The sequence below is a fragment of the Triticum aestivum genome, chromosome 7B (assembly GCF_018294505.1).
Source record: "Triticum aestivum cultivar Chinese Spring chromosome 7B, IWGSC CS RefSeq v2.1, whole genome shotgun sequence".
NCBI classification, from domain to species: Eukaryota; Viridiplantae; Streptophyta; class Magnoliopsida; order Poales; family Poaceae; genus Triticum; species Triticum aestivum.
In genome coordinates this window covers 741,899,442-741,922,421 of record NC_057813.1, presented here as the reverse complement: position 1 = coordinate 741,922,421, position 22,980 = coordinate 741,899,442, and the positions used below count along the sequence as shown (strand labels likewise).

The following is a 22,980-nucleotide window of genomic DNA, read 5'->3' as shown; positions in this document are numbered from 1 at the left end:
CTCGGGCAAGTAACATACCGATGACAAAGGGAACAACGTATGTTGTTATGCGGTTTGACCGATAAAGATCTTCATAGAATATGTAGGAGCCAATATGAGCATCCAGGTTCCGCTATTGGTTATTGACCGGAAACGTGTCTCGGTCATGTCTACATAGTTCTTGAACCCGTAGGGTCCGCACGCTTAAGGTTTCGATGACAATTATATTATGAGTTTATGAGTTTTGATGTACTGAAGGAGTTCGGAGTCCCGTATGAGATCGGGGACATGACGAGGAGTCTCGAAATGGTCAAGACGTAAAGATCAATATATTGCACGACTATATTCGGACATCGGAAAGGTTCCGAGTGATTCGGATATTTTTCGGAGTACCGGAGAGTTACGGGAATACGTATTGGGCCTTATTGGGCCATACAGGAAAGAAGGAAAAGGGCCTCAAGGGTGGCCGCACCCCTCCCAATTGACTAGTCCGAATTGGACTAGGGAGGGGGGCGCCCCCTTCCTTCCTTCTCCTTCTCCCTTCCCTTTCCTTCTCTCCTACTCCTACTACATGGAAGGGCTCCTAGTTCTACTAGGAAAGGGGGAATCCTACTCCCAGTGGGAGTAGGACTCCCCTAGGGCGCGCCATAGAGAGGGCCGGCCCTCCCCTCCTCCACTCCTTTATATACGGGGGCAAGGGGGCACCCCATAGACACACAAGTTGATCATCGTGATCGTTCCTTAGCCGTGTGCGGTGCCCCCCTCCACCATATTCCACCTCGGTCATATCGTCGCGGAGTTTAGGCGAAGCCCTGCGTCGGTAGAACATCATCATCGTCACCACGCCGTCGTGCTGATGGAGCTCATCCCCGACACCCTGCTGGATCGGAGTCCGGGGATCGTCATCGAGCTGAACGTGTGCAGAACACGGAGGTGCCGTACGTTCGGTGCTTGGATCGGTCGGATCGTGAAGACGTACGACTACATCAACTGCGTTGTCATAACGCTTCCATTTTCGGTCTACGAGGGTACGTGGACAACACTCTCCTCTCTCGTTGCTATGCATCACCATGATCTTGCGTGTGTGTAGGAAATTTTTTGAAATTACTACCTTCCCCAACACGGCAATCCGGCTCTTCTGAAGAGGCTGCTCTAAGCAATGTCCTGAAAAAGAAGAAGGACGGGTTATGAAGGTATGTGGCGGTTATCCCGCACTGTTGACTGAGTCATTGTTGTGCCTCCGCCTATGCCCATGGTATCTTGAGTGCGTAATTGTGTACGCGTGGCACGAATGCTGCTTTGATGGGGCTTAAGCGGAGGCCGGGCTGCTAGTCGCGCTCTTGGCGTGCCTGACGATCCTGTTGCGGGGTGTTCCGGACTCTCTTGACGGTGCTTGAAGTTGTTGTCGCCGGATTGGTTTGTCGGAGGAGGCCACATTGTACTTCCGCCGCGAGGACTGCAGTATGTTCTTCTATTCGGAGAGAGCGGTCCATATTTCGGTTCACTGTTATGACCCCGCATGGTCCTGGCATCTTGAGCTTGAGGTATGCGTAGTGTGGTACCGCATTGAAATCTAGCAAATGCGGTTCGTCTGAGCAGTGCGTGGTAACCACTGCGGAGAGGGACGATATCAAAGATTAACTCTTCACTTCGGAAGTTATCCGGAGATCCGAAGACCACTTCCAGTGTTATAGAGCCCGTGCAACGGGCCTCTACTCCAGGCTGTGTCCTGATAAAGACGGTTCAGGCTGCCGCCACCGTCCATAAGGACGCGCATGAGGTGGAATCCGTCGATGATTGGGTCTAGGACCAATGCGGCCGAGCCGCCGTGACGGATGCTAGTAGGGTGATCCCTACGATCAAAGCTGATCGGACAAGCTGACCATGCGTTGAATTTGGGGGCGACTGGCTCCATCGCATAGACGTCCCATAGTGCCCGCTTTCGTTCCCGCTTGGGGATGTGCGTGGCGTAGATTATGTTGACCGTTTTCACCTGCGGGGAAATTTATTCTGTCCCCCCGTGTTCGGACGTTGGGGCTCCTCGTCATCGTCGCTGTGCAGCCCATTGTCCTTGTCTTTGGCGTTTATTTTGCTGGCCTGTTTGAATACCCAGCAATCTCTATTGGTGTGGTTGGCTGGCTTGTCCGGGGTGCCATGAATTTGGCACGAGCGCTCCAGTATGCGGTCCAGACTGGACGGTCCCTAATTATTTCTTTTGAACGGCTTCTTCCACTGACCGGGCTTGGATCCGCTGAATCCGGCGTTGACTGCCATGTCTTCAGTGTTGTCGTCGTTGTTCCGTCGCTTATGTCTGTTACGCCGTGGCTTGCCGTTATTGTCGCGGCCATCCGAAGTGCCGGAATGTGGCGTAGTGCTGCTGCGAGCCAACCAACTGTCCTCGCCCGCGCAAAAGTGGGTCATTAGTGTTGTGAGAGATGCCATGGACTTGGGTTTTTCCTGGCCGAGGTGTCGAGCGAGCCACTCGTCACGAATATTATGCTTAAAAGCCGCTAGGGCTTCGGCATCCGGACAGTCGACTATTTGGTTCTTTTTAGTTAGGAACCGAGTCCAGAATTTCCTGGCTGACTCTCCAGGCTATTGAGTAATGTGGCTCAGGTCATCGACGTCCGGTGGTCACACGTATGTGCCCTGGAAGTTGTCGAGGAATGCGTCTTCCAGGTTTTCCCAACTGCCAATGGAATTTGCTGGCAGGCTGTTTAACCAGTGCCGGGCTAGTCCTTTGAGCTTAAGGGGAAGATACTTGATGGCATGTAGATCGTCTCCGCGGGCCATGTGAATGTGGAGAAGAAAATCTTCGATCCATACTGCGGGGTCTGTTGTGCCATCGTATGATTCGATGTTTACGGGTTTGAACCCTTATGGGAATTCATGATCCAATACTTCGTCAGTGAAGTAGAGGGGGTGCGCGGCGCCTCTGTGCTCGGCTATGTGGCTACGCAGGTCGAATTGCTCTGGGTGGCTATGTTCGGCCCGACCAGACTTGTTGAACGTGTATCCGGCGTGACGATCGTCGTCGCGTGCCGAGACGCGCCCCCGCGATCCGTAGATCGATCTTGGCTGTCCTGTTTTGTTGCCCCGGGCCGTAGTGTGTTGGCGTGGGGGTGTTGGCTGGTATGCAGACTGATATGCCGTTTTATCCCGGCCACGAGGTGGCCGGTCAGCCGTATGGCGCTCGAGTCCATATTCCTCGGCTGCGAGGACTTCAGTCCATCTATCTGTGAGCAGGTCTTGATCAGCTTGGAGTTGCTGCTGCTTCTTTTTCAGGCTTGAAGCGCTCCTGCTCTACGGGATCCTCAGGCATGCCGAACTCGTCGTCGCCGAGGCTAATCTCGTCTTCGGAGGGGGGCATGTAGCTGTCCTCCTCCGGGTATTCGTCCGTCGCCTGTTCTTCTGGGCTGACCTGCTCATCCTCCTGTTCGGCCTGCTCGAAGGTGGGCTGATCAGGGTTGTATTCTTCTTCGGCACCAGTCGGATTGTTTTCGTCTCCTGGGCCGGTATTGCTGTGGCAGGGCTTGGAGTGGCGCCGACGACGCCTGTTGTTTGCTTTTTTCCCTGAGGTTTTAACCTCCATTGCCTCATCGCCATTTGTTTCCTTCGGAGTTTCCACCATATATATATCATAGGAAGAGGTGGCTGTCCACCGCCCGGTGAGCGGTGGTTCATGTTCTTCTCCTGCATCGTCGTCCATACCGTCGATGTCTTCGGAATCGAATTCCAGTACCTCGGTTAAATCATCGACCATGGCAATGAAGTGGGTGGTGGGTGGGTAACGAATTCCTTCATCGCCTGCCTCCCACTCGAGCCGGACATAGTTCGCCCGAGAGCCTCCTGACAAAGAGAGAGAGTTTAATGAGTCCAGCATGTCGCCAAAGGGCGAGTGCTGGAAGATATCCGCAGCGGTGAACTCCATTACCGAAGCCCAACCTGGCTTGACTGGTTCGGGAGTGCGCGGACCGGAACCGGCGTTCGGATATGAATCCGGGGGTCCGGAGTCACAGGTCACCACAGAGGCAAGACCCGTGTTCGGCTCCACCGCTGGTGAGTGCGCGACCTGCGGGGCGGGGTCCATCCCTCCGTCCTTAGGCAGCGCAGCCTGCTCCGGATTTAGGTCCGGGGCTACTGCGGGGGTGATACCCTGAGTTTTGTCCGACAGCAGGTCTAAGCCGTGCTCGTCGTGACTGTCCGGTGCTCCTAGCATAGGCCCGAATCCGTCGAAGATCAAATCTCCACGAATGTCCGCCGTGTAGTTCAGGTTTCCGAACCTGATCTGGTGGCCAGGGGCGTAGCTGTCGATCTGCTCCAGATGGCCAAACGAGTTGGCCCGCAGGGCGAAGCCGCCGAACATGAAGATCTGTCCGGGGAGAAAGGTCTCACCCGGGATTGTGTTGTTGACGATGACTGGAGGAGCCATCGAGCCCTGTAGCGACGGCACAGAGGAACTCTCAATGAAAGCACCGATGTCGGTGTCAAAACCAGCAGATCTCGGGTAGGGGGTCCTGATCTGTGCGTCTAGGCTGATGGTAACAGGAAGCAAGGGACACAATGTTTACCCTGGTTCGGGCCCTCTCGATGGAGATAAAACCCTACTTCATGCTTGATTAATATTGAAGATATGGGTAGTACAAGAGTAGATCTACCACGAGATCGTAGAGGCTAAACCCTAGAAGCTAGCCTACAATGGTATGATTGTAATTGTGATCGGCCTTCTAAGGACCAACCTCTCCGGTTTATATAGGCACCGGTGTGGGCTAGGGTTTACATGGAGTCGGTTACAAGGAAGGAAATATAATATCCGGATGGCCAAGCTTGCCTTCCACGCCAAGGAAAGTCCCATCCGGACACGGGTCGAAGTCTTGAGTCTTGTATCTTCACGCTTTAATAGTCCGGACGTTGTGTATAGTCCGGCTGTCCGGATACCCCCTAATCTAGGACTCCCTCAGTGCTCTCGGCGTCTGTGTGATTTGTCGATTGTGCTTTGTTCACCGTGATGCTGTGTCGGCAACATTACCTCGTTGCCGTGAACCCTTAGTTGCCGAGTGTAGCTCTCGGTGTATGTGCGTTTTCCGAGTGCCCATGGATTGGCACTCATCGAAGAGCTAGACACCAGGTATATAAGGAAATTCTAGTAGTGCAAGTATGAATAAGAACTATGATCACTTGCAATGCACATACACTACTGAGTTCATCATGCAGTCGATGCTCGCGTCCACCACAGAGTTGGAGCTAGGTGATTTTTGTGCATTTCCTATGCATGGTGACTGTGTCTAGTTCTAGGTGATTAAGCCAAGAACGACCACACCACTCCGTCCTTAGTCATCTTGCTTGGCAAGACAACGTCATGGTCGATGATCAGAGGCGAGAAGGAGACCCCATGGCCTCACTTGCCTTGGCGGCAGCGTCAATGAGCTAGTTTTGGTCCGCAGAGGCATCATCATGTGGCTTCCCCGAGGTTCTTGAAGTGCCTATGGCCTCTACAACACTACTCCATCATTCCTCTAGCTCTACATAATCCCAGTGGCCTCGCCTCCTTCAGCATATAAGTTTGCAATTGGGAGCTAGGTCCATGATGTGCTATCTAGCTAGTTCCTTTTGCTAGAGATAAACTATACAAGCTGCAAGAACAGACCTAGAAAACTGAAAGTATTGCGCTCCTTCCAAATTCCAAGCCGTCGTAATAAAGATTTTAAAAATAGGCTATAGGCTACCAGAAAATAGCACTTTAGCTTGCTACTGAAGCTATCCATGTGGCCTTCGGAGACCACTAGATTTGAGGCGAGTCCAACAAGAAAATGTCCCTCCTCCTCCTCCAGAAGCATGAAAGGCTATCACATCGTCACAAACATATGTTTCGGTGGATCTATCTCCTATATATCTATAGAACATTTACCAAGGTACAATAGTGGTTGTCATACAAGTGCCTCTCCATCATTAAATTGCAGGCCCTTGCAGGCATGTGACTGCGATCTCAGTCTTTGATTTGCAAGAATTCTCGCTGGATCAAAGTACATCTCAATTTGTTGGATCCAAGAATAAGTGCCAAGTGCATCAAATTCTGGTATGTAATACTTGGCAGGTTTCACCAGAGTACATTGTCTTCTGTGTTCTACCAGGTGCTCTCTTGGTGTTTGTTGTGCCCTTTTGTTATGTTGCTCTAGTTGCTCTTCAGGTTGTTCCAAATCAACCTGGGTTGTTTGTTGCAAAGCTATGATTTTTGACTCCATGCCCGTTTCTCTGCTCTATAGTAGGTTGCTGACTTTTATTTTGCACGAAATGAGGGTGTATGTATGGAGCCTTGTTACTCCCATCTAAGTGTAGTTCCTTGCTTGTCTAAAGATCATGCCAAGTTGCTGATCTAGCAGCGTGAGGAGTTTCAGCATGTTGTCTCAGAGGACCTTGGAGAGTGATGTTTGATACGTGAATTTTGCATCACTATTTCTTATTATAAATTACTCTTTATTAATGATATGTTTCACATTTCTAATAGTTTTTCTCTCAATTTGCATATTTACGGAAGGAGGGAAATTATTAGAATGTTGCAGAAAACGAGCAAAACAAGGACCTGTGGATAAAATATTTTTTGATGACCATAAAATGCCATAAACGATATGACAATTATTTTTATGTCAAAAGAAAGCAGGAGTGCATGGGCCCACATGGGGGATCCCTGTGGAGGACACACCACCCCTGGTTCTGTGGCCCCCACAAGATCCCCATTGGCTAGCTCCGGTGCCCGATGACCTTATAGTAAACAAAAGCTCCTTCGTGATTTTACAGGATTTTCCACCGCCATCTGCGAGGAAGAGCACTTTTATTTTCCTTGAGGGTTTTTTCTCAAACACCCTTTCCCCCTAGAATGGCGAATTCGAAGGCATCGGCATCACCAACGCTCTGTTCATCCTGGGGATCATCAACAGGACCATCATCACTGTGATCCATCTCCATCCCTACCTTTCAATCTACAAATTGTTGCCTCAGAAATCTTTGTCGGGAGTACTTCTTGGTGTTGATTACTTTCTATAGTTGGCGCAAAGAGGTTTTAGTTGTGAAAGATTTATATTTTCAGATTGTTAATCATAATTTCATGTCCATTGATCATGACCCATTTGATGTCTTGTGATTAATCCACTAGATTCTTGAGGACATGGGAGAAACCTTGTCGCTAGTAATATTGTGAGAATTTGAATATGGTTCAATGTTTTGATATTATGTTGTGGTGTAATTCTCTAGTGGTGATGTGCGAATATTGACTGCATATCACTTAACCATTAAGGGACTAGAGGAGAGCATTTTGTGATTAGTATATGCATGATTTGTACAACATATATTTATATATTTGTATATGTATGTGTATTCATGTATATTTTAGTATCCTTAAAATACTTGCGTAGAAATTTGTAAAGCACATGGTCTAACAAATATCTTAATGGTGTCTTGTGGTGTATGACTAGGTAAGCAAATTTATATATACTTAACAGAATATTTCACCGAGGAAACACATGCCATCACGCGAGAAATCTATTGCTGAGAGAAGCCGCATTTAGCCAGTGCCCTGTCCAAAATCTCCCAATCAACGCGATCATAGGCCTTAGATAAGTCAAGCTTGTAAGCACAAAAAGCTGGTGAATTATTCTTGATTGACTGTATATGGTGAATACATTCAAATGCAATGATAGAGTTATCATATATAAGCCTTCCTGGAATGAAGGCGCTCTGATTTTCAGATATGAGCTCGGTGAGGAAGGGCCGTAGTCTGTTAACTATGCATTTAGAGACAATTAGATATACCACGTTACACAAGCTACTTATAAAAAATCCTTGAGCTCCTTGGGATGAGGGACTTTATGAATCAACACAATCGCTATGTCATTGACACCATCTGGCATAACCCATGTAACAAAAAAAAATCCTGGACTGCCGCAATAATTTCCTCCTTGAATAACGCCAATATCTTTCATGAAGACCATTCTCCAATATCTTCCATGAAGAACCTTCTCCACAAAAAAAATCCTGGACTGCTGCAACAAAATCCTGGACTTCTTGCTATGACATGAAGAACCTTCTCCAATATCTTTCATGGAAAAATATCTAGGCATTCATGTGAACTCATGACATAACTTTGCACCACCACAAATTTGTGAACCCTATAATGCGACAAGACAAAGGAAGCATGCTATGATGATCAAAATAGATTTAAAGGCAAACAATGATTAGTGATTAATAACATATTCTCATAGTTTCTCACGTATGTAGGCTCGATGGCAGAACATGTAGAAGGGGCCACTTTCAGTTAATTTGGATAGACTTATGCTTCTTTGTGTGTTCACCAATAAGACCACAAAGGCTCGCGCACAGTATGTTACAGAAACAAATATTAAAACAATTTTTTTTCAAACGAAGCTTGTTGATTGCTTTCTCACACGCGTGTGCCCACACGCCCGCATGGACACACGATAATTACGTGATCTCTACTGACTCTATTTGGCTCCGCAAATTTTCTAACTCTATTTTTCAACACAAATTTGCAGCCATCTACCTTCGCAAATCTGCTACCTCAGTGTAAAAGAAAAACCTGCAGTTCAATTTTAAATATTCAATTCCATTCAGTTCCATGATTCATGTTGGACCATAGGGAGCTCATATTTGTCGTTTTAAGAAGGCAATAGGAACACACTGGCCTGAATGGTAACCATATGGACTTGCCACTAGTGCGGTCCATGGACACATCAATTATTGATTGTCATATTTTAAATTCTTGAACATTATGAAATATTATTTTAAAATTTTAATATTCATACTTTACAAAATAACAAGTTTTCATATAAATACTTTCAGGCTTGAAATTGAATGTTTATCTCATGCTTAAAAGATGTTCATGTCTGTGAACACAAATGTTCATGTATTTTTAAAAAAATTGTATGGAAAAGAATTGTTCGAGCTTCCACTATCTCCAAACTGCTCGAGCTTACCATGATCCTCCTACATCCGACAGTTCTCGCAAGGTTCAGCTCAAACCTGACGGCCAGAGCCTCTGCTGTGAAAGAATCAAAACAACAATGCCTATTTTTTTCATTCGGCGCAATTAATTGTCCACTCTGATCGTGAATGATTGCCCCCACGGATCTTTCAAGTATATCTTGATCAAACCCCGCATCAACATTTAATTTCATGTATCCCTTTGATGGCTTTTACCAAATGCCAGACCGAAGTTTAGCGTTTGGTGAACATGCGATACTGAAATTTGCCGCGAGTCCGCGTACAACTAGGGATCCGAGTGGATGTTTGAATTTCTTCTCCATGGTATACTTTATGATGTTCAAACCACATATACCAAGCTGCGGTAGCTACCATCTCTCTCATTTTTGGAAACCCAAGGATATAGAATTATGTATCTTCCACATGCAACAACTCGTGCACCACTTCCTCTCCAGACTTGTATATTGTGCACTTCTTCTTTACCTCATACAGCCCCAATTGTCTCCAAACCTCTACTGATCTTGGACATTCAAACAAGAAGTGGATTATACTGTCAGGCCCAAACCTGCATTATGGGCATTGGATTTTAACCTTCATGTGCTTAGAAGCTAGGACTGCCCGACAAGGAAGAGCAGCATGTAGGACCCGCCATATGAAGATTTTAATTTTTGCTGGGCATTCTAAGCTCCATATCAAATTGAGGATTACATTGTCATATGCTGGCCCAATTCCGTCTTGCAGGTTACCTCACTAAATAAGGAGAACTATACCAACGCCTTATTTATCCCTAAGGAAATAGGATCCAACTACCCAACTAATCCCTATTATCACTGGTCTTTGGTGTAGTCTTCCACGCCTACTTGAAAAATACCTCTTGTTTGGCTGCCCTTCGGTGCATCACGTACCAGCGAAATGGGCGAAGAGTGATGATGCAAACACCGCGGATGTATTTCATTTGCACGGCTTGATGCGCTCAGCGGGATGACGTGTGTCGCACATGACACATTCTAGTGTAAACTATTACGTCACATGGAATCCGTTCGCGTGCATACACCATGTCACGCTTGCCCGATACATTGGGCCAACGCTCGCGCATGCACGTAAAGTTAAAAGGTTTAAAAGGGATGGCAAAATTACAGAGTTATACTAAAAGGAAGGTTTAAAAGGACGCCAAAATTACATAGGGGGCAGAATTAAGGCACCAAATCCAGGGGATCGTCAGGGGGACCCTATTTCTCCATACCTATTTTTGCTTGCAGCGGAGGGCCTGTCATGCCTCTTAAAAAATGAGTCATCTCACCTTAGTTGTATTCGAGTAGCTCCATCGGCTCCATTGGTAAGCTACTTGCTCTTTGCAGATGATAGCCTACTGTTTGTTAAAGCTAGTGTTGATGGAGAAAATGAGTTCTCCTCATTATTGGATAGTTACTGCAAAGCTTCAGGGCAGAGTGTTAATTTGTCCAAGTCCTTTGTTTTCTTTAACAAGCGCTACCCTAACAACCTCAAATGTAATGAATGCTTTGAATGTTAAGGTAGATAGATACCTGTGGATGCCATCTGATGTTGGAAACAACAAAAATGGGGCCTTGATATTTTTAAAGGACGGTGTGTGGAACAAAGTCAAAGGTTGGATGGCCAAAATTCTGTCAATTGGAGGAAAAGAAGTGCTTATTAATCTGTTGCTCAGGTTGTGTTGGTTTACTCTGTGTCTTGTTTCAAACTCCCTCGTGGACTATGTGAACACCTCAATTCTTTGATACATAAATTTTGGTGTGGCAGTAAGGAGGGCCAGAGGAAGCCCAATCGGGTTTCATGGAGTATGATGACGAGACCAAAACAGTCTCGGGGCCTAGGTTTTCGGAAGATAGAGCCTTTCAACCTCGCTCTTCTAGCCAGGCAAGCTTGGTAAATCCTGATGGAGCCAAATTCACTAAGTGCATGGATCCTTAAATCAAAGTACTTTCATTAGTAATTTTCTATAGGCCGAGCTGAGGGGGGAGGGGGGGGGGTCCTTCACAAGTGTGGCGGTGGATTCTGGAAGGGCGTGACACTTCAACTAAAGGAATTGTACGACGGATAGGTGATGGAGAAATGACAAAAAATTAGCAGCATAATTGGCTACCTCGTCCCCATAACATGAGGACGATCATGAATAGATTACAGAACCCTCCACAGCTTACAGGGGAATTGATTCTGCCTAATGCAATTTTGAACCGAGAGGCGGTTGCGGAAAAATTCTTACCTACGGATGCCAAAGCTATTCTATCCATACCGATGTGCACAAAACATGTTGATGATTTCTGGTCATGGCAACACAAGAAGAATGGAGTCTTTTCAGTGCGGTCAGAATTCCATATGCTTACTTCTACAAAACTGAGATGCGCAACCTGGCTAGATGGTGGATTGGGTTCTTCAAACAGTGAAAGCGAGCAGAAATCATGGTCTAAGCTATGGGAAATAGATGTACCCTCCAAGATTAAAAATTTCTTATGGAGGTTAGCGCAGCAATCTATCCCAACAACTGATCTTCTCAATCATCAGAATATGTCTTCTGTGACATCGTGTGGACTATGTGGCAATGAGGATTCTTGGCAGCATCCTCTTGGATTGTAATGTGTATGGGCGCTTCAACACATTGATCTTGTGGAAGCCGTGAATAGGATTACAGAACTAGATAAAAAGTGATGGATGTTTGTGTTGATGGAGGCCCTCCCCTCTTCCGAATTCATCCAGGTACAAGTCACCTTATGTTCAATTTGGTTCGCTCATCGGCAAGCTCTCCATGAACATATTTTTTCAAAGCCTTCACGCTACACATAGCTTTGTCATGAGGTACATATATGAGCTTGAAGAATACAAACTAAAATCATCTCATGCAGTACATTTTGCACCTCCTAAGAGAGCAAGGCCTACATGGATACCACCAACTCAGGGGATGGCCAAGATTAGAGTCAACAGGCTGTGTCAAGGGCCGCCAACAAAGGCGGTTTCAATGCCATGTGCAAGGATTCGTCAGGTACTTACCTGGGATCTTCAGCCATGACATGTTTGGGCGTATCAGATCTGGCGACGCTTGAAGCATTGGCCTGCCGCGAGGCTCTAGCATTAGCTATGGATCATCCACTTTCACATGTGATCGTAGCCTCCGATTGCCAAGGTGTTGTGAAGGACATCAATCAAGGTATGGGAAGGATGTATGTCAGCATTATAAAGGAGATCACAACTACGTCCATGCAACTACAACATTGCACCTTCATCTTTGAAGGTCATGGGTCGAATATAGAGGCACATAGATAGCCTTGCCAAACACGTTTTTTGGTCTGGATGTTGGTCGCAATGTATGGCTTTTGAATCCGCCAGATTTTAATTGTATACCTATGAACATTGTTGGTTAATAAAGAAAGTGTGTTAGGACTCAAAAAAAATGGAAACTAACTCTAGATTTTTCCTAAGAAACTCTAGATTTTATAGAAAACTAATTAATTACTCTAGCGCATGAATAATACTTTTTTAGCGGGAATACATAGCATTCTTTGTTTCCAATGCTACTTTCATTCGCTTCCTAAGAAATTGAAGTTTGCTTCAAGCGTAACAATATTCTATTTCTTTTGGTTCATACAGTTGGCTTCCTTATGATACACATTTTGTTTCTAATGTTAGTCCACCTCACCAACTATGAAACTAAAGTTGGCTTCAAATTTAGGAATGTTTTGTAATGGTACACCAAAGAAATTGCTTCCATGGAATGAAATTTGCTTCAAAATAGGAAACATATATATGAGTCTTCTTTCTAGCGAAGCACATTCTGTGTGCAACGTCACCGTACTTTGCTTGCCTTGCAACTAAAGTTTGCTTCAACCGTAACAAAATTTAGTTTCCTTACACTAAATAAAATGCTTACATGGTGAATGGATTTTGTTTTGATTTAACAAAAATAAGCTTCTTATATAAACAGATATTTTCTTCCAAAAGGATCACAACGATGTTGTTTCTATTTACTAAACTATTGCTTTGAACCCCTCAATTTTTTTGTTTTGATTCGAATCAAATAGAAACATGTTAGAAACAAAGAAGCATCATTGGCATCGTATGAAGCAAAACTTCTATACATACAATATATAGAAGCATATAAGTACGTACGTGGGTGGGGAGGAGAAGCAGGCCCCGCGTCGTCTCCCTATGAGGCGACTCGCGCGGAACCAGGGCCGCCGCTGCCAGCCCTTCTTTCTCCAGCTCCTCCCCTCGCCGCTGCCAGCTAACGTCGCCGGGCGAAGCCCGCCGGCAGCTGGCAGCGGCGGGCGCAGCCCCCGTGCAGCTCCCCCTCCTCCCTAGTCTGTCCGCTCCTCGCCCCCATTTTGCGACTCGATCTGCGCCCCGTCCCCGATCTGTGGAGCCCGCGCTTTTCCCGACCTCCCCCCTTCCACTCCGACCCGGGGGGGGGGGGGCTGGCCGGTTCGCTCGGCTTTCGCTGGTCTCGTGGCGGTTGCGCTTCAGCGCCAGATCTGGCGGGTTTGGGTGGTCTCGCCCACCAGCTCCCCGTGCTCTCTCGTTGCAGTCTCGCGCTGGCCGCCATGCACCTTGTCCTCGCCTTGTTCTTTGCGTGGCGGGCCGGTGTGTTGCTGCTTCTCTGGCCCTCCGTAGGTCGCTTCACAGCTCCTGGCTGCCTAGGCGGATGGGCTACGGTGGTGGTTGGCCAACTTGCTCCGGTTGCGAGGTGGAGGAGGCATTGCCGGGTGAAAACCTTATCGACGGTGATGGCTGCAGCCGCCATTTTCCCTTCTTGAAGGCGTCGATTTTGGCATTGTTTCCCTCCCTCCCAAGCTCTCAGATCCCTAGAGAAATCTCAGACCTGGGGTTCCCCGTGTCAGATGGTGTCGAAGACTCTACGCCGTTTCCTCCTTGGGGGTATCTTCTTGGATTACTTCTGCTTCGGGTGGACTCGTCTCTTGCTGCTTCATCTCCACCTCGGCTTCGATCTTGGCTGGTCATTGTTCTTGGCAACTCGAGTGGAGCTTGCTTGGACGTCCTGGGGTGGCCTCGATGACACGCTGCCCTTCGACCTCGGCGGCAGTACACCGGTGCTGCGCCCTTCAGTCTTGGTGGTGCATTGCCTTCTCGGCTTCGCCGGCGGCACACCGGTGTCGCCGCTCAAACTCGGCTATCCGATGCCCTTCGTTCGCGTCAGTGATGCTTCTCGATATGCTTCTACTTTGGTGTGGCCATTCTGCAGGGCTGTGCTTCATGGTGGCCCGGACGACGTTTTGCATGGACGTCCTGGGGTGGCCTTCGGCAACACGCTGCCCTTCGACCTCGGCGGCGATACACCGGTGTCGTGCCCTTCGGTCTCGGTGGTGCGTTGTATTTTGGCTTTGCCTGCGCACACCGATGTCGCCGCACGAACTCGGCTATCCGACGCCCTTCGTTCGTGCCAGTGATGTTCCGTTGCGAGTTGTTGTTGTTGTGGTGCCCATCTTTTTCTCCCCAGGCCTGGTTGTGGTTCATTGTCAGTGGTGGAGCAAGCTGCTCAGCGGAGCTCGCTACCCGAGATGTCGGCCTTTAGGGTTTCGGTTTGGTTCTGTTGCCAACCTTCCCCTCCATTTGTTTCTCTCTTTCTAGTTTTGGGCTTTCTCTTGATGCCTTCCTCTGTAATTTCTTTTGCGCCTTTGTGCGGTTACATGTATTGCCAAGTCACCTTCGAGTTGGAATATAACAAACGGTGGGGCGTCCCCCCCCCCCGTTTTGATTATGGGAGATGTAAGACGTGGTGATTTTTTTTTACACGAGAGAATTATGTCATGTGCGTGGAAATAGCGAGCAGTTTGGGACGAGAAGCTGAAGCTAACAGCCGTGCGATGTAATCATGTAAAAGAAAATCAACGCCCCTGGCCTCGTCTCAATATTGGAAAGAATATTTCCCAAAGTTAAAAGGTTTAAATGGATGCCAAAATTACAGAGAGATACTAGAAGGAAGGTTTAAAAGGACGCCAAAATTACAGAGGGGCACAATTAAGGCACCAAATCTTATGCAATATTCTTCCTATATATCTGTCGCCATATCATATAATGAAATTAATCCATAGGCGATCCATCCACTAGAAAATCTACCCCTCCTTCCCTGCCTAGCTAAACCAACAACGACATTCCATTCCTTGGCTAGTTCTATTAATTTATCCCTTGGCCGGCCGGCGATGGGTCGGCTTCCCAAGATGGTGACCCTGGGGTACGTCCGCGACGACTCGACCCGGCGCTCTAGGTACAAGCAGCGTCTGAAGGGGCTGATGAAGAAGGCGGGCGAGCTGGGGAAGCTGTGCGACGTCGAGACCTGCGTGGTGGTGTACGGCGAGGGCGAGGCGGCGCCCGAGGTGTTCCCTTCCCCTGACAAGGCGGTGGGTATCCTGAATGGATTCAAGAGCGTGCCGGAGCTGCGGCGTTGCAAGAAGACGATGGACCAGGAGGGCTTACTCACCGAGCGCATCGCCAAGCTCCAGGAGCAGGTCGACAAGTCCCGGCGCGAGTGCCAGGACCGCGAGACCAGGTACCTCCTGCAACAGATCATGGAAGGGAACCTCCCGGGCCTCGTTGGCCTCAGCGTGGAGCAGCTCGCCCGCGTTGGCTACAAGGTGGAGGAGATGATCAAGAGCATGGGCGAACGCATGGGGAAAACTCATTCCCAGGCGCTGCCGCCAGCTCCATGCGTCACCACCGGCATCATAGACATGGGGTCTCCGGTGCTGTATCAGGCGCCAGAGCAACAGACGGAGGGCACCCTGGTCGGTGGCTACGCTGGTGGTCACGACGGGGCCGGCTTCACCGGTGGTGATACGGTAATGCAGATGCAGTCCTTCAATCTGGAGTTTGGTTCGAGTCATTTCCCTCCCATGTACCAGGCGCCGCCGCGAGCTCCATGGGTCACCACCGGCAACGTAGACATGGGGTCTACAGCGCTGCATCAGGCGCCAGTGCAGCGGCAGGAGGGCACGCTGCTGAGCTCCGGAGGGGATCTGGGCACCCTGGTCTACGGTGGCTACGCTGGTGGCCACGAAGGGGCCGGCTTCACCGGCGATGATACGATGATGCAGATGCAGTCGTTCAATCTGGAGTTCGATTGGAGTCAGTTCCCTCCCATGTAAGCTGGATGAGGATCGTCGGGGTGCATGGCCAGCTAGCGTCGATCTCGTCTCGTCTCGTTTTATTAGTTTCTGCATGGTTAAATTCTACAGTGGCATCGTGAAGATGAGACATTCAGCTATTTCCTCGAATTGTTGTATCTTGTTATGGTTTTATTCGCCATGCTCTCTGAGCCAGGGCACTTTTAATAATTATTTTTGATGAATAAGGCATTTTTATTTGTAGTGATTGAATTTGTTATTCAGTAGGGGTCTCTAAGTCTCTTCCATAGGCCTTCGTTTGATCTCTGTGGTTGTTCAGTTCGTCGCTGCAGATCGTAAATTGCATGTGTTTAGAGAAATGAGCAGCTTGTTGTGTGTATTACGGCACTTAAGTACAGCACAGCCGCGTGCCTGGTAGTTCCCTGATTGCTACCACGATTAAAAGAAAGAAACATGGTCGTGTTTCGGGAGATGTACTGGCAGGGCCTTTAATGTCATGCTATTTTTGGTGTCTAAAATCTTGCGTTATGGGGGGTAGAAACGTGCTGAAGATATGCTCTCCTGGAGGAATGTAAATGTGCTGGAGAATTAATGATTTGCGACTTAACTGCATGGTGACAGTTTTTGCTGGATTGTTCATGCTTGCCTGGATAAAGATTTGCGACTTTATTACATTGCGACAGCATGGCACAGTTTGCCCGATTGGCCAATATTTCTGAAACTTGTAAAATGCAGAATAAGTGAACAACCAAGTAAGAATAAGAACTATCATCATTTGCAATGGACATAGACTACTGAGTTCACTGTGCAGTCGATGCTCGCCCTCCACCCCCTAGTTGGAGGTAGGTGATTTTTGCGCGTAATCTGTGCATGGTAACCCCGGTTTTAGAGGGCCTTTAGTCCCGGTACTAAAGCCCCCCCCCCCCAGTCCCGGTTCTTATACGAATCGGGACTAAAGGCCCTCCACGTGGCCGCTGTCTGGAGCTCAGGAAATTTTATGAATTTTTTTTTTCGATTTTCAAATTTCTAAATTATTTTACAATTTAATCTCTAATCAGCACTCATCACTGCTCAATTTAACCTCTAATCTCTAATCACCCCTCATCATTCCAAATCATATAACTTCCCAGCCAGTCATCCATCCTCTCACTTCTGGGTTCTATTCCCCCTCGTTTCCAAGTCTGCACTTGTTGTTTTCCTGACAATAGTAAGATGTCAATCCTATTAACCTTCAGGAGTTTAACTTGAGCAAGATGTCACACGTTTCACTGTTTTAGTTTGAAACTATTATTCTAAAAAACAATAATTTTTAGTAACACTAATATTTCTTGAATAAGTAGTTTGACCATAGTTTGACCACAGTTTGACCAAAATTCAAAATACTGAAATAATTATTTTGTAACACTAATATTCTTGAATAATTATTTAGTACCACTAATACTTCTTGAATAAGTAGTTTGACCATAGTTTGACCAGATTTAAACGAAATAAAAAAACTGAAATTTGCGCATAACTTTTTTTCCTTTTAGAATTTGAGGATTCTAAAAATTTGACAATTTTCATGCTGATTTTTTTGATATATTATGCGTTTTTTTCGACATCGTATGCAAAATATGTCCAAATTTAAGTTTTTTAATTTTCCTAACTAATAGATATAGTACCATAACTACATCTCGAAGGATTTTAATTTTTGAAGTTTTTATCATTTTCTTTTGCTTTTTACAAAACTGAAAAGGCGATCCACTAGGGGGGGGGGGAAGAGTTTGAAAATGGGACCTTTAGTCCCGGATTGAGACATGAACCGGGACTAAAGGGCATTGCACCCTTTAGTCACGGTTCGTGTCTCAATCCGGGACTAAAGGTCTAATCTTTAGTCCCGGTTTGAGATACGAACGGGGACTAACCGGCATCGCACCCTTTAGTCCCGGTTCGTGTCTCAAACCGGGACTAAAGGGCTCATTTGAACCGGGACTTATGCCTTTAGCCACACGAACCGGGGCTAACGCTCACATTAGTCCCGGTTCGTAATGCAACCGGGACTAATGTGTATATTGAGCTATGACCAAATTCCCTGTTTTCTACTAGTGCTTACTCATCTTGCTTGTCAACATGCCTCGTGATCGAAGATCAGAGGTGGGAAGGAGACACCGTGGCCTCACTTACCTTGGCGGCAGCGGGAAACAAGCCAGTTTCGGTCAGTGGAGGCATCATCATGTGGCTTCTCTAAGGCTCTCGAATCGCCTACGGCCTCTACACCACTACACCATTAGTCCTCTGGCTCTACATCATCCCACTGACCCTGGCCTCCTTCAGCATATAAGTTTGCAATTAGGAGCTCTAGTTCCGTGATGTGCTATCTAGTTCTTTTTGCTAGGGATAAACTATACAAGCTGCAAGAACTGACCTAAAAATGTAATTATTAAGCTCCTTCGAAATTCCAAGCCATGGTAATAAAGATTTCAAAAAATAGGTTAACAACAAACAACACTTTAGCTTGGTAATGAAGCAATCCGCGTGGCATTCGGAGACCACTAGAAATGAAGTGTTCAACGCTATCTTCAGCATTAGTTGCCTAGAGGACACAAGAATAATTAATATTTACCAGAATTAAAGTGTCTCCGCTTCAAGATATTTCATGTATTAAAACTATCAATAATAAGCACCGACACAAATATATTCAACTTCATTCGGCGCGTGGAAGGACATCATGTGATGAACCATGTTACAACCCACAGAGTTGATAAGGACAATCCATTCTTATAGGAAAAATGCACCCCTTTCCAACTACGGTGACCATTTCCATTCTTCCCTTCACGTGCTTCCATCCCTAGGGATCTAGCATAAGAAGTCATATCTCTGTTGTATGGAAACAATTACTGATTCTAGTTGACCTTTGAAATTTTACATTGGAACATTCTCTTCTTATGGAATATATGTAAATAGATGTGCAAAAGAAACTGGAAGAGGTGCATGATTGCTTCAATGCTCATGACGAGCACATTGTGAATGGAAGGAAAAATGCAGTAAGACAATACTTGTGATAATGTGATAAGGTGACATAAAAGTGATGAGTTATCGATATAGTTCCATGAAACAGGACTGAAGGTGAAGATACTATTAGTTTACCAACTGGTTCTGTGTTTTCTTATTGGCTCAATTATGTGAAGAAAACAAGGTATGTAATTTTAGGTCACATTCAATAATAAACACACGTTCCTTCCAGTTTTTACATATATCAGATGGATCAGACTGAGATGTGAAGTGTCATGGTTCACACTGTTCTCGAGGAGCATGAAAGGAATAAGAGTGTGGGTAAATGAAGTTATAATGTGATATATAGATGATTTTTGGAGTCGAGAGAAGGGGGAAATCAAGAATAGAATCATGGATAGATTTAAAAAATATAGGAGAATGGAATGTACGGTTAGTTTGCAAATAGGTCCATTTTTGCGAAAATAGATAGATGTGGGTAAAGGGTTAAGGTAGGTTGGATGATTAAAAGGTTATTAATTGCCTGCCCGTGATAAGCCGATAAGGTGAATATAGGTATGTATGCAGCTCACTATGTGCCATTTGTGTAGCAAGAGTTGTGTGGGGTTTGTGTTGATTCAAGCTAGCTTTTAATTAACATATAACACGAGACCTTTTCATGTTTCAAGACAGAATGAATGGTGAGGGGAGCGACGAGATGTTTCACATGCTTGTGGGGAGTGTGACAATGTCAATATTTGGTAAATGGAGGAAGTTAGAATTCTATAACTCGGAATGAGTATGAATATCAAGGTCACAGTAAAATCAACGACCGAAAACACAACTTGTTGTTGATAAGGGAATACGATGAATACAACTAGTTAATTCCACAACTTCTTCCTTGTAGTTGTAAAACCATAATGATGCGTTAAATGGGTCAATGGGGTTAAGACATTAAATATAGATTTGAGTAGATTGACTACTGAAGTCAAGGGAATGGACCAATCCAGCATGAATGGCAAGGCCAGGGGTCGTCCATGGGCCGGGTGCATAACTAGTTCTTTCTATCTAAATGTCCTTGGATATCAAATAAGTTATGCAAACATTATTGCTTATACAATATTTTTAGCAGAAATGGCAAGGCCAGGGCTCGTACATTGGCGGGTAAACAGGCGACCACCCTATGCCCGGAAGATGAATGCTTAGAGGTCGTCGCGTTGTCGATGAACTCACAAACGTAGTATCCACAAAAATCATTCCCGTCTTCCTGCCACAAGCACTTTACGAGAAATAGATTTCAATCAAACTGATATTCAAGCATGCTAAATGGTATTGATGAAACTATCTATAATCAATGGGAGATGCGCGGAAGTAGCTACTAGTACTTACTTTCGGGTGTGTAAATCGCAGCTTCGTCGGCAGTGCCGGAACAATTGCGGTCAAATATTTCCAAACCCTGCCAGACAAAGAGAATAATTACTTGATATCAGGAAATGAACAAAAGTTGCTGATATGGTGCGAGAATGATCAATTGAACTTACTTCTGGAGCATTTCAGTCATGTCTGCATAGTCCTGGGGTTCTTTTCGTCTCGAGTCTAAGACAGTTACTAGTCCCCATTCAAGCTTAATCTCTAACAGAATAAAGTGGAAGCTGCGCACGCATGCATAACTCATCAATTACATTACTATAATTAACCTTGAGTAAGGGAAATCGAATATGCACAAGATAGCAACACTCACTTGAAGTTGTAAGGAAAGAGTATTTTCTCTTTGTTTTGATTTTTAAGCAACGATTGTAGCAAGTTGTCCTCGGTATCTATGACTCTATTTTTAACCGTCCATTCATGTAAGATATTTGGGTTAATGAACCCAATGTCATAGATTTGTGCTTTTCTGCATTCGACGATCTTCAACCTGCATAATATAGTGAGGATAATTATATATACATGCAATGAAAGAGCTGAGCTATATATAGAGACTTAATTACAGAAGTAGTACTTACAGACATTAGCAAATCACGAGTGTTTTGCCGAGGGCCATTTGATTGTATAACTGGAATATCTCGTCAAATTCAACAGACAACAGATCAATTCCAACGAGGTCGTGCTCCTCTTTAACTCTCAACGTCAAAGTATCCTTCCCAGACTGGCTGCATGTTTTCATGTACCATTCATGCAATCTTCGCATCATCGTTGTTAGAGGAGGATGATTAGGTTTGACGAGAGGCTTCCTTACTCGTATTTGAATTCGTCCACCTCCTTTATTTGGAACTCTACATCATCACTCAGGTAATCAGCAGGATTGGTACCGGGCACCATCCCCGGATGATTAGCGACGATATCGCTAGACACCTTGAGCGGGGTGCACGATTGCTTCCTTGTTCTTCGAGCTGATACGTCTCAAACGTATCTATAATTTTTATTGTTCAATGCTATTATATTATCCATCCTGGATGTTTTATATGCATTTATATGCTATTTTATATGATTTTTGGGACTAAAGTATTAACCTAGAGCTCAGTCCCAGTATCTGTTTTTTTCCTTGTTTTTAAGTTTCACAGAAAAGGAATACCAAACGGAGTCCAATTGACATGCCAGTTTTTGTGGATTTTTTATGGACTAGAAGAAGCCCCCGAAGCAAAAGAGTTGGGCCAGAAGAGTCCCGAGCCATCCACGAGGGTGCAGGGCGCGCCCTACCCCCTGGGCGCGCCCCCTACCTCGTGGATGACTTGGAGACCCTCCCCCCTGACTTGTTCCCGACTCCAAAAATTCCTATAAATACGAAAAACCCCAAAAAGAAACCTAGATCGGGAGTTCCGCTGCTGCAAGCCTCTATAGCCACCAAAAACCAATTGGGACCCTGTTCCGGCACCCTGCCGGAGGGGGGAGTCATCACCGATGGCCATCTTCATCATCCCGACGCTCTCCATGACGAGGAGGTAGTAGTTCACCCTCAGGGCTGAGGGTATGTACAAGTAGCTATGTGTTTGATATCTCTCTCTCTCTCTCTCTCCCTCTATCTCTCTCTTGTGTTCTTGGTGATGAAGGTAGAAATCAAGAAAGAGCATCAAGTGTTGATGATTGACAAGACCACTAGTTTCAAGAAAAGGGCAAAGGGAAAGAAAGGGAACTTCAAGTAAAATGACAAGCAAGTTGTCACTCCCGCGAAGAAGCCCAAAGCTGGACCAAAGCCTGAAACTAAGTGCTTACACTGCAAAGGAAATGGTCACTGGAAGCGGAAATACCCTGAATATTTGGTGGATAAGAAGGATGGCAAGGTGAACAAAGGTATATGTGATATACATGTTATTGATGTGTACCTTACTAGAGCTCGCAGTAGCACCTGGGTATTTGATACTGGTTCTGTTGCTAATATTTGCAACTCGAAACAGGGACTACGGAATAACCAAACACTGGCCAAGGACGAGGTGACGATGCGTGTGGGAAATGGTTCCAAAGTCGATGTGATCGCGGTCGGCACGCTACCTCTACATCTACCTTCGGGATTAGTTTTAGACCTGAATAATTGTTATTTGGTGCTAGCGTTGAGCATGAACATTATATATGGATCATGTTTGATGCGAGACGGTTATTCATTTAAATCAGAGAATAATGGTTGTTCTATTTATATGAGTAATATCTTTTATGGTCATGCACCCTTAAAGAGTGGTCTATTTTTGATGAATCTCGATAGTTGTGATACACATATTCATAGTGTTGAAACCAAAAGATGCAGAGTTCATAATGATAGTGCAACTTATTTGTGGCACTGCCGTTTAGGTCATATCGGTATAAAGCGCATGAAGAAACTCCATACTGATGGACTTTTGGAATCACTTGATTATGAATCACTTGGTACTTGCGAACCATGCCTCATGGGCAAGATGACTAAAACGCCGTTCTCCGGAACTATGGAAATCATACATAC

General features: G+C 45.9%; 1 pseudogene; it reads left to right on the top strand.

The window, feature by feature from the left end:
• The first annotated feature begins 15,161 nt into the window (after window positions 1-15,161).
• Window positions 15,162-16,801, top strand: LOC123159239 (agamous-like MADS-box protein AGL80; annotated as a pseudogene).
• The last annotated feature ends 6,179 nt before the right edge of the window (window positions 16,802-22,980 follow it).